Source organism: Anser cygnoides, chromosome 5 (assembly GCF_040182565.1).
Source record: "Anser cygnoides isolate HZ-2024a breed goose chromosome 5, Taihu_goose_T2T_genome, whole genome shotgun sequence".
Taxonomy (NCBI): domain Eukaryota; kingdom Metazoa; phylum Chordata; class Aves; order Anseriformes; family Anatidae; genus Anser; species Anser cygnoides.
Genome location: NC_089877.1, coordinates 60,315,849 through 60,326,991, shown reverse-complemented (window position 1 = coordinate 60,326,991; position 11,143 = coordinate 60,315,849).

Genomic DNA, 11,143 nt, shown 5'->3' with positions numbered 1-11,143 from the left:
TCAGGTCATGTCCTCGGGTCGTCCATACTTGCTAGTCACAGAGGGACTTCCCACCTCCCGCTGATCTGGTTGGCAGGTCGTGCTCAGCTGCATCTGGGCTCTCTCTCGCAGGCCGGCCAGTGACTGGACAGGTCTTTGCAAAGCCACCTCAGGCCACGCCAGCCCGCGGACGTGCCGCGCTGTGCGCGGGCTCCTCGTCGTCTCACCCTTCCGCGTTGTTAGGGCTGTGATCCTCCGGTGTTATTTCAGCTCCCCGGTTGGGAGGAGCAGTGTTGCACCAAGGAGAAAGTTTAAACCTGAGCTGTGAAAAGGCGATTATATCACTGCTTGTGCCATGTTTTGTTTTTCAGGGGGGTTGTTGTCCATTTCCCAGCTCTGCGTGCTGCTCCTGTGCTCTGTCAGCGCTGGAAGCTGACGTACACAAGCGCGGCTCTGCCCGTCTCGTAGGGCCAAGCAGGCCCGTATTGCTCGAGCGGATTGCTGCCATGGTTTTGAAATCCCAGCCCTGCATCGCTCAGCACCACGGTGGGGACGGAGTTGCTCACTTTTCCTCACAAAACGATGGACAATGGAGTCCCCACCGCTGCGGCTGCTCTCGGTGCTGGCAGGTGGGCCCACTGCTCTCCCATCACAGAGAGCATCAAGTATTGTCCTCCACCTTACACAGCTGTGTAGTGGAGCCCCAGCAGGCCCACCACCGCTGCTTCTTGTGGTTATTTCGGCTGTTGGTTATTTTTGACCTCTGCTGGTTTCCTGTGGCCACCAGAGGTGTCCCACCAGCCCCGCTCCCACCAGCTGGGGAGCGGAGGGGAGGAAAGAGCCCTCAGGTTGTTTCGGGGAGGTGTTGGATTGTTGTGTTTTTTGGTTTTTGGTGTTGTGTGTGTGTGTTTTGTTTTTTGGTTGTTTCTTTATGTTTGCTTTCAGCCACGGCAGCTCTTGGTCTCACTTAAGACACCTTAAGCTTGAGGGAGGGGGCTCAGCCCCACGCTCACATTCCTGGAGGCAGCACTGGAGACTCAGCCCGGCGGTGACGCTGCCTGCCACCGGTGTTGTTTTACCGGGGCGCGTGGCAAACAACGCGCGCTGTTTGTCCTGGCCTCCTGCCCGGCGCCGCAGCCGGCCCCGCGGGATGGAGACCCACGCTCACCGCTGGGGCATGCATCTCCTCCTCCCTGCTCCGTTTTCAGTGAAAGGCAGCCCCAAAAGGCTGATTTTGGGACCCCATGCGGTGGGTGAGCAGGTACTGGGGCTCCTGTGCAGCGTCAGCCGGCAAGTCAGACACTGCAAGACGCACACTGCTCTCCTTCCTCCGTCTGCTGCTGCCGCATGACTCAATATTTGCTCTGGTTACAGCTCTCTTCTTATCAGAGCTTCCTACTGCTTCACCCCTCCGTTTCCCCCCTTCCCGACAGCCGTGGCTCGTCTCTCCCCACCTCACGGCGCCAGGCAATGAGCGCCCAACGCCGCCGATCCCTGAGGAGCGCCCGTCCCGCTGGGGCGGCCCAGCCTGTCCCAGCACCCTGGGCAAATCCGTCCAAATAAAACCAAGGGAAAGGAAAAAAGAGCCCTGAGGCCCCAGCCTGCTGCGCCCATAGGACCAGATCCTGCTCCTTTGGAAAGGGAACGGGGTGTTAAGGGCTTGGGGGGGTCGAGGGGAGGTGCTGGGGTGCCTCAGGAGCTGCTCGGCCTCCTCGTACGTGGCAGAGCTGTGGGGTGGCCTTCATGTGCCCGTGGCTTCCAGCTGCAGCTCCGGGCAGCCAGCACCGAGCCAGGGACGTTTCCCAGGCCCTGACGTCTCAGGGCTTTCTTGTCTTTCTGCCCTTGGTTTTGTTTCTGTGTTGGGTTTGGTTTTTCTCCCCCTCTCAGAAGTCAGGTGCCTGTGTGTCACGCTGGCTTCCAGCGGGAGGAAGCCGGATCCGGCGACTGCTGCCCCACCTTCCCATCTCCTGGAGCTGGAGAGCGGTCGAGACAGGCCTTCATCCAGGCATGTTCTCCGTGTGCATCTGCGTGTTGGATGTGTTGATTCGCCATTAATCTCAAGCTCGCTTTGATCAGCAATGTAATAACTCGCTGGCATGAATTCCCGTACAAATTTTGCTTTTGTGCAGAGAAGCTCCTTGGCTTGAGCTTCTCCCTTCCTGACAGAAACGAGTTGTGTCTGACAGACTCACCTTGCTGCTTTGCTCGCAGAGCAGTAATTCACCCTTCAGGCAGCGGCAGAACAACTTCTCATCCCCACAGCATCGGAAAAACAGCCAGGGGGGCAACGCGGGCTGCGAGCTGTGGGGCTGTTATCTGCTCTGCGCCAGCTGGCTGGGCTTCCCCCGGTGTATTTTAGGACACATGAACCAGCAGCGAAACGCTTTTCTTCATGCGAGGAAACTCCAGTCATCGCAGGAGCAGCTTTGTCCCCCCAAAATCTGCCAGTCTACTGGCTGGTAGATCCAGTGGGAATGGTTGCAGGCAAGCAAATGCCCCCCAGCCCAGGCAGCTGCGGGGTCGTGCAAGGCTCAGACATTTCCCTGCTCAGGGCTCCTATAAACACGTCCTGCAGGCCTGACTCCTGTCCAGCCTGGCCTCCAAAGCCATGCGAGCCGAGCCAGAAGCTTCCAAACAAAATTCCATCAAAACTTCCCAAATTTCTCTGGTCTGTGTTTTGTGCGGGGCTCTGGTGGGAAAATATTGATTCTGGGCTTTAGAGCGGCCGCTTTGTGCATTTGATGAATTTAATAGTACCAAAGTTTGGCCTGAGCTCTCCTTGTCTGGTTCCGTTTTTATCTTTTTAATGCAGCCCTAAAAGCCCGGTAGGTATTGACATTAGGAAGAGCCAAATTCAACAATGATGCAGCAGAACTCCTAGATTCAGCCGCTGCTGGCCAGCTCGGCTGCAGGCAGCTCAGAGCAGCATTTCTTTTTCCTTTTTAACGTCCAGATTACATTCAGAACAGAATGTTTTCAAAGGTCATTTCTGGAGAATTTCGAGCGCTTCTGCCGAAAAGTGAGAAAATTTAGTCTGAGCTGTTTCCTGGTTGACAAAATTAAAAACAAACAAGCAAACAAAGAAACCAGTAGCGTGTGCAGCGCTGTGGTGCTGCTATGGGCAGCGCGAGGCGCTGAGCTCCAACCCAAGCGTGTTTCCCTCCCGACTGCCGGAGCTGCTCTGCCCCAGGACCCTGAGCCGGGTGATGCCATGGCTGGGGTGGTGTGGGTGGAGGTGAGAGGCGAGGACACCTGGCCAGGACACCATTCAGTAACGCAGCAATGAGACCTCAGACCGAGAAAAAAAAAAACAAGTAACCACCCAGGGGCTAAATCCATTGCGAGTGGGGCTGTGTTTTTCCCCTGCGTGATTTTTAGGGGCTCCAGCCCTTGCTTTGTTTTCTTCTAGCATCCTTGCACAGGGCATGACGTGGTCTCCATGATCCCATAGGAACCGTGTCCCCAGAGGTCTCAGAAGAGCAGGGCTTAGACGTATATATATATATATATGTATGTATATATATATGCATGTATATGTATCATATATATGTATATCATGTATATGATATCATGTATAACATATATATCACTTATATCACATATATATATAAATATATATGATATATATGATATTTTATATATATGTATATGATATACATGGTATACATTGGTAAATATGCTCTGGAGGCCAGTGCAAGAGGGCTGGGACCAACCAGTGAATTGGGGTGACCCAGGGAACTGCAACGCGCTTTGCATCCCTGACAGCACCCTTCAGCTGCTTTAATCGCACTGCCTGCCTGCCTCCTGCCCGGCCTTGCCGCCAGCAGACGCAAGCAGCTGAAGGGCACTGAAAGCCCTGTGGTGCTCGGGAGCCTTCTGCTTTGCCTTTCAGGCTGATGCAGCTTCGCCGTCAGCACGGGGAGACGGGAGCTGCTGCTGCACACTGCCCACTTCCATGCTTCTCAGGGGCTGATCCAGCCCGGGCGCAGTTTCACTCCCACGTCTTCCACAGGATGGTTTTTGATAGCCCCGTGACACCTTTCAGTGACTTAAAGAAACGAGACAGAGCATCAGGGATGGCACTGCCCAGGGATTTCTGCGCCTCCTGCAGAGCAGCCCCGAGCAGGGCTCCGGTGATGCTGTGCTTTGGCCGAGGTGTGCCTGACCCAAACCCCTGTGGCACAGAGATGCTCACCAAAAAGCACTGCGACCTCCCTTGGTGGTGTCCCGGCAAGGTGCCACGCTGAGCCGTGCTAGAGGGAGCATCAGAGATAACTGGGAAGTGTTTTGGCATCTCTGAATCAAAGCCTTTCCAGGACTTGTACTGCTTGGACCCGGCCTAAAGCAAAGGTGTTGGTTGCTCCTTTCCCTGCACAGGGATTTACCCTCCCAGGGGCTACCTGAAATACCCTAAAGTGATGAAAAGGGGGAAAAATATTTTAATTGGAGAGCTTGCTCGGGACAGAGAGGGAAATTACACTCAGAGGAGAGGCAAAAAAGGAACCTCATCTCAGCATCTGTGCTGTTTGTGCCCTTTCTGAGTGCCCTGGATGGGCGTCTTCCTCACAGCATCTGGTGAAAGAAAGTCTGAAGTCTGGGCTCCGGTTTGGCCCGGCGGTTTATTTTTAGCTGGGATGGCTTGTGACAGCGTAACGGCGTTGCAACACTGCAGCTCTTGTTTGTGGCTCCCTTGTACTTTGGTCCTGGATTAAGCTAAAGGCTCCTGACAGGGTCTCCTTGTGCTGGAAGTGCCACGGATGTTGCAAGAGACGGCTCCCTGCGGGGCGGCATCGCCTGGCGAGGAAAGGCCTGCAGGGCCAGGAGGGGGGCACGCAGCCAGCAGAGCAGAGCCACCGACCAAAGTGACGGGGCCAGGGAGGAGACACGGGTGAGCCCCGGTGACAGCTAAACCCTAAACCTACAGCTCACGGCTGTCACCGACCCTGCCTGCGCAGAGCAGGCTTCACGATCCAGCTTCTTACCTGGTGTAAGAGGTGAAACTGCAAAGGAGTGAGGACTGGGCCTCCTTGCTCATCCTTTATTTGCACGTGCTTGGTTCCCATGTAAATCCCTTCCCTTCTGACCAGGGTCGTGCAAGAGGAGCGAGACATGGAGGTGCCTCGGGTGGGCAGCGCCTGAGCCCGGAGCTGCACACCCTGCACGCCGCCCCGAGTCCCACCTTCTGTGCCCCTCTCCTAAGGTGCCGCAGGATGTCGGCAGCTTTCTGCTCGCTTCATGATTTCATGGCGGTTGCTTGACACATCAGCACAAGAACTAATTAATTTTGGCTACAGGGTAGGCAGCAGCTTCGGCAGCCTCAGAGCGAGCGAGGTGAGGATTTCAACACGATCCCATTTAGAGAACTTGCCGGGGCTCAAGCAGAGCAGCCTCTCCGCTAGGATTTGTGTTTGGATTGCTGCTTCCTTGCCTTGCTTGCAAGTCCTGTCCTGCTGGCAAGGCCAACGTGAAGCCAAATCCCGAAGACGTCGGCGGATGACTCTGTTAGACGCACGGAGCGGCCGTCAGGGCCGGGGCACCATTGGCTCACAAGCGTACAGTCACTGCAAAACAATTATTGACTTAAGAAAATTCCTTTGCTGGTGTCCCAGCTTTCATTTGATGATGTTAAAAGGTCAGAAGGAAAATTAGAGCTCTTTTTGCCCTAATCCCTTTAAGTGCTAAATTCATGGAAAGCAATTGAACCGACAATTTAGATTAAGGCAATAGCTTCAGATGATGGAGAAACTCTGATCCTCAAAGGATGCCTGAATGAGACGCGGCTTTTCAGAAGGAGATTGAAATTGCCCGTGGCCTCCTGTTACAAAGATCCTCCCCTTTGGCCCGGGACATGAGTAATGCGAGAGCACCACGCTGACTGCGGCGCTCAGCTCCGCAACGTGCCCTTAGCTCACAGCGAGCAGCTCCGAGGGGCAACCATAAATACAGGGGAAGAGAAAGGTCTGTGTCAGACTGGCTCCAAATTAATCTGTTTCCCAAACAAATCATTACTGCTGCTAGCGAATCGCATTTATCACATTGGTGCTAACAGTCCCGGGTAGGGCTGTAATACCCTTTGGGATTTTTTCCTCCCTGTCTAGCCCTTTTCCAAACTTCCTCTGGATCTCCAGGGCTGGAAAAGGAGCCCGGTGAGCATGGCAAGCCTGCAGATGGGCTCCTGCGGCAGGTGGGGAGGTGCTGGCGTACCCCTAAGCTGCGGTGGGGAGGAGGCTCCTCTTCCTCTCCTGCAAAGCCCCGGGCAGGCCCAAAGAGGCGACCATGCAAGGAGAAACCACCCCGGACACCTGCACCGAGCCCAAGGGGCGATGGCTGGGGGCATGTGGATTTCTGTCCTATAACCCTATACACAGCCCCTATCAACTGACAGTTTTACTGTCCTCATTCCCGTGTGAGGCAGCCCTCTGAGATCTCAGGCACGACCATTAGCCATCCCGCTGAAGGAGAGAAGCCCTCTTATTTCCAGCAGCAGCATGTTCAATCCCCACGTGCCACTCTCTCATGGCAGTTCCAGCTCGGTCCCGCGCCCCCGGGTTTCGACTTTCATTTTGTTTCAGGTTTTAGATTTTCTGAGGAAATTTCTTGCCCTGAGAACAGTTCTCAGAAACGTATTTTCCATGACTGGCTCCTTCAGAAATGTTATTGCTGGCTTGGGATAATTCTTGTTTAAAATTGAACAAGATTGAATTTCTCTCACTGGAAAAATTCAGACAACAACACTTTTTTTTCATATCAAAACCCAAACAAGTAATAAATAATTTCCTGAGAACTTACACAACCTAGCATTGGTAGTCCTTCATGGGAAAACACTTCGTTCCACTGCCTGTGTGTATTTCTAAGGAAAATATTGGTGAAGGGGGTGAAAGGAAAAACACGGAGGATAATTACAAACCCTGCTTATCAACCTGCTCCCAACCATTCTTTGGAGTGGTAGGAAAATATGCAAAACGCTGAACCACGCTGTATTTTTACGCTGCTTTGAAGTGTGACTTCCAAGGAGATTTTCACTCGCGGCGCTTTAGCATTTCCCTAACCGGGGAACTGTCTTTGAACGGCAGCCACCGCTGTGCTCTCCGGAAAGAAGCGCGGAACAGACGGCGTGGCCGGAGACGGAGCTGCCGTGCCCTTAGCCAAGAGAAGGGCCGGGCAAAGCAGGGAGCTCTCAAGGTCTTGCTGAGCGAGTCCCACCTCGGTCCTTCTCCTGCAGCACAGGGTATTCCCACCACACAACCTCCGGAGGTGCTCAGTGCACCATCTTTGAAAAAACAAACACATTTGTGGTGTGCAGAGGAGGGGCTGAGGTCCCCGAGGACATTCAGAGGTGCCCCTTGAGGGATGCCATGGGGTGTGCTCCCCACCCCAGCCTTTTCCTGGTGCCCCTTTTCCCTGGGCTGCCGCTGATGGCCCCGCACAAACCTCGAGAGGAGCTGGGTGTCGGCGCCCGGGACGCAGGTGTTGGCAAGTGCGGGCGGGCTGCTAAAAATATCCCGCCTGCTTTATTCTTGTTTCAAAGGCCATTAAGTGTTTCTATTAGTCTTTTTCATCTTCGGCATGGAGAACTGCCGAGTACTCCCACTCAGCCCTTACAATCCCCCGGGTCTCAGGCTCTTCCAAACGGGAGGGCCTGGGCACGGGTCTGTGCACCCAAACACTCGGCGCTGTGCCGTGCCGATACCCTGGGCAAGGAGCTTGAATTTCGGCTGGTTCCAGCCCCTCTTACACCACCATCCTTCCGCTGAGTGTAGGCTGTGGGCTGGCTGTACGGAGCACAACCAAATCCAAACACTTCACCTGAGCGCGATCCACGCACACGAGATTTTCGTGCAGAATATTTGGGCCTGCTTCTTAAACAGCATCTGGGGCGCTGTGAGGAGGGAGCTGCTCACCTGCTTGGTGCCTTGCACAACCAAAGCTGAACCAGGCAAGACCAAGGCCCAGCAAAAGAGCAGGGCTCGGCCTCCTCCCCAGCTCTCCCAGCGAACAAAAGCGCGGTGCTTTCCCCCCGTCCTGCCCCGCTGAGACACGCTGCCGCTGCCCTTCCGCCTGCGCACGCCGCCATTCCCAGCAGCGCTGCTGTTTTAGTCATCCTAATGTGTTTGCTTAGGCACCGACATTAGTGTCAGGAGCACTTAATGCAAAGGAAACTTCCCAGGAGAGCGCCGCTCGCTGCCAGAGCAATCAGTCTTGTGCACGGAGAGCGTAAACTGTGCGGCGTTTACCGCAGCGGGCTGGGTGATGAATTAGCCACCAGTTCCTAAGCCAGAGGTCCGCTTCCAGCCAGGCCATCTGCAAAGAGTCTGCTCTGTCCCGTGTCGGATGCCCACAGTGGCACCTGATGGCGTTGAATCCGGAACCGCCGCTTTAAAACAGACTCACCTGAGCCCAGCAGCAGGTTTTTTTTTTGGGGGGGGGGGGAGGATTTAACGTCAGCCTTCCCGTGTGACCTGAGCTCCGAAAGCAACTGCAAGCCTCTGTCTGTGCAGTCAGGGATCTTCTTAGGCAAATGAGCAGGGACCTGGCTGGCTCCCTGCTTGAGAAGCCCTCGCTGCTCTGTGATTTGTTTGCTGCTTTGATTTTTTTTTCAAGTTTCTTTGTCTTTGATGTAAAGGAAACAGTTAGGAGGAATTTGGCCTTAGCTGCGGAGGTGCAGAAGTAATTGGAGATTACATTCATATCTGAGGCCTGAGTTTTAAGGGCAATTCTTGGAGCAGTTCTTGCTCTCTAATCTCTTCTTCCAGAGCCACTGTAATTGTGGCTGCATCAAAACTGTGCCTCTCCGGCTGTGTTATGCCTACGCATGGTGCACAGGGGGCCTGGCAACGCCAGGTCCCTGGGGTCCGACGGCAGAGCCCGCTGGCCGTGCCATGCCACACACCCATTTACTGCAGCACACAGCACCTCGCGCACTGCCGTCAGTGTGCTTGTCATTATTCCGGGGGATTTTGGGGCTGGATTTGCCTAGGGCTGGTGCCTGGGCTGGAGAGGCCATTAATTAGCGCAAACAATATTGAGTTTCAGCAGCTTTTAGAAACTGCAGATCCTCTTTAAAGAGACAGATGCCTCCAAGTGGGTGAGTTGGAGTGCAGGCAGCCTACCCTATCCCATCCCATCCCGTCCCGTCCCATCCCGTCCCGTCCCGTCCCACCCCATCCCATCCCATCCCATCCCATCCCATCCCATCCCATCCCATCCCATCCCATCCCATCCCATCCCAGGGATGCACATCCTGCTCCAGCCAGGATTTAACATCCCCTCTGCGGATCCTGAGGGCCGGGAGCGCGGCGTCCTGTAACCTCTGTCCCTGTCCATGTGGGCTAACACAGCGAGGGTGCTCAGTCACTGCCTTTCTTTCCACTTATCTACCTAAGGAAAAGGGAAAATTATGAACGCAGTGATGAACAAGAACACGCAATGACCACATCGCACATAATATTTAACCCCCAAACCCTCGAATTCTCCACCCCATGGAGAACATCTCCAAGCTCCCGCTCCCCTGGCTGGCTGGCGGTGCCGAAGCCGGTGGTTTCTCGCTGCCGGAGAGCAGGATTTGAAATATTCACATGAAGGGACAGCGCGGGCTCCTGCAGATGCTTCTCCAGGGGCTTTGGCAGATGAAACACGCAGCAAAGGGCACCCGTCAGTGGTCCTGCCACCCGGCGGTTCCCTGGACCCCTGGCATTTTGCAACCCTCGGAAAAGGTTTCTTGCTCAGGGCTGTGTTCGTGTTTGATGTTTTTAAGACACTGAGCAGACACCACGCTGCTAATCCTGCCAGACTTGCAATGAAGCAGATATGTAATCCTTCACGGGGATTAAATTTAATAGCAATAAAGTATATTTAAGAATTACACTGTCAAATGCCTGCCTAGGCAGGGGAAAATATTCTGAATTTGAGCTTCTCGAGAAATCTATTTCCAGTTGTTATTGCCTTTGAAAGCCTCTGCTATGTGTGTGGGAGTAAGAGTGAGAAAAAACAGCACCAGGCAGGGCCAGGTCACCGGTTTCTGGACACTTGTTGGAGAAATGTTTGCCTGTGACTTACGACAATATTCACAGGCGTGTACCCACCGCCTTACAACTGCTGTTGTGCACCTAACAGCAGCTGTAGATGTGTCTTCAGGGGCACCTGAAGGGAAAAGCCTCAAGCTGAAGGGCACATATTGATGCCAACCGAAGGATTTGGGCTATGGGAGGACTGTGAGGTCTATGGGAGGGCTGGAGGAGGTGCTGTGCGCCCTGCTCCGGGCAGGATCAGCGAGCTCCTGCCTTGCCCTGTTAATGGGGATGTGAGCAACTGGTGGGGATTTGAGTAGGGAATGGGGGAAACATCCACCAGGAGCGGGGCAGCAAGGAGACGTCCCTGAGCCTCTGGCTTTGGATCCCCACCTAACTCAGGAAATGTGGCTTTGATTTGCTTGGGGTTTGGCCCAAGCATCGGGGAAACCAGCTAGGTTCCCCAGCTGAAAAGCAGGTTTCTTAGCTGAGCAAACAGCTGAGCTGACAACTTAATTTAACGATGGTTTCAGCAACTGATTTAAAGCTTTCACTCAGCCTCTGCCATGAGCCCAAAGCAGATGAAAGACCCTCCTCTGCCCCCGCTCCCGAGGCTGTGGCCAGGAGCCCTGGCGCAGTGGGGGAAGAGGTGGAGATGCTGCAGTGCTGGGTGCCCCGAGGCATGGCTTGGGGTAGCTGGTGGTGCCCTGGAAAAGGCTTTTGTGAGACTTCAGGTCCAAAAATTAAAAAGTGCTGCCCTGGCCCTGAGCCCCGTGGGCAGAACAAAACACCCCACGAGTGTCTCAGACGCTGAGTGACTTTCCTCCAAGATGCAGCTCCCATCCTGCTCAGGCACCAGGAATCGGGATCGGGATCACTTTAGAGGTGAGCCCTGCAGAAGCCCAGCTCCTCCGGAGCCTGTCGCTTCCTATCAGGGCACCTGACAGGAACAAACTAATCCTGCCTGTGACGACTGCCCCATCCCTCCTCCGCTTGCCTCCACCTCCAGCCAGCCAAAGGCACCGTTTCGCTGCGGTTTACACAAAAAACTTTTTCCACCTGACAGAACGAACCACGTGGTATCGCCCAGGCCCATCTAGCAGTCAGCACAGGAACTGCCCGAGACCACAGCCTAATTAAGGAGCCTTTAAATAGTT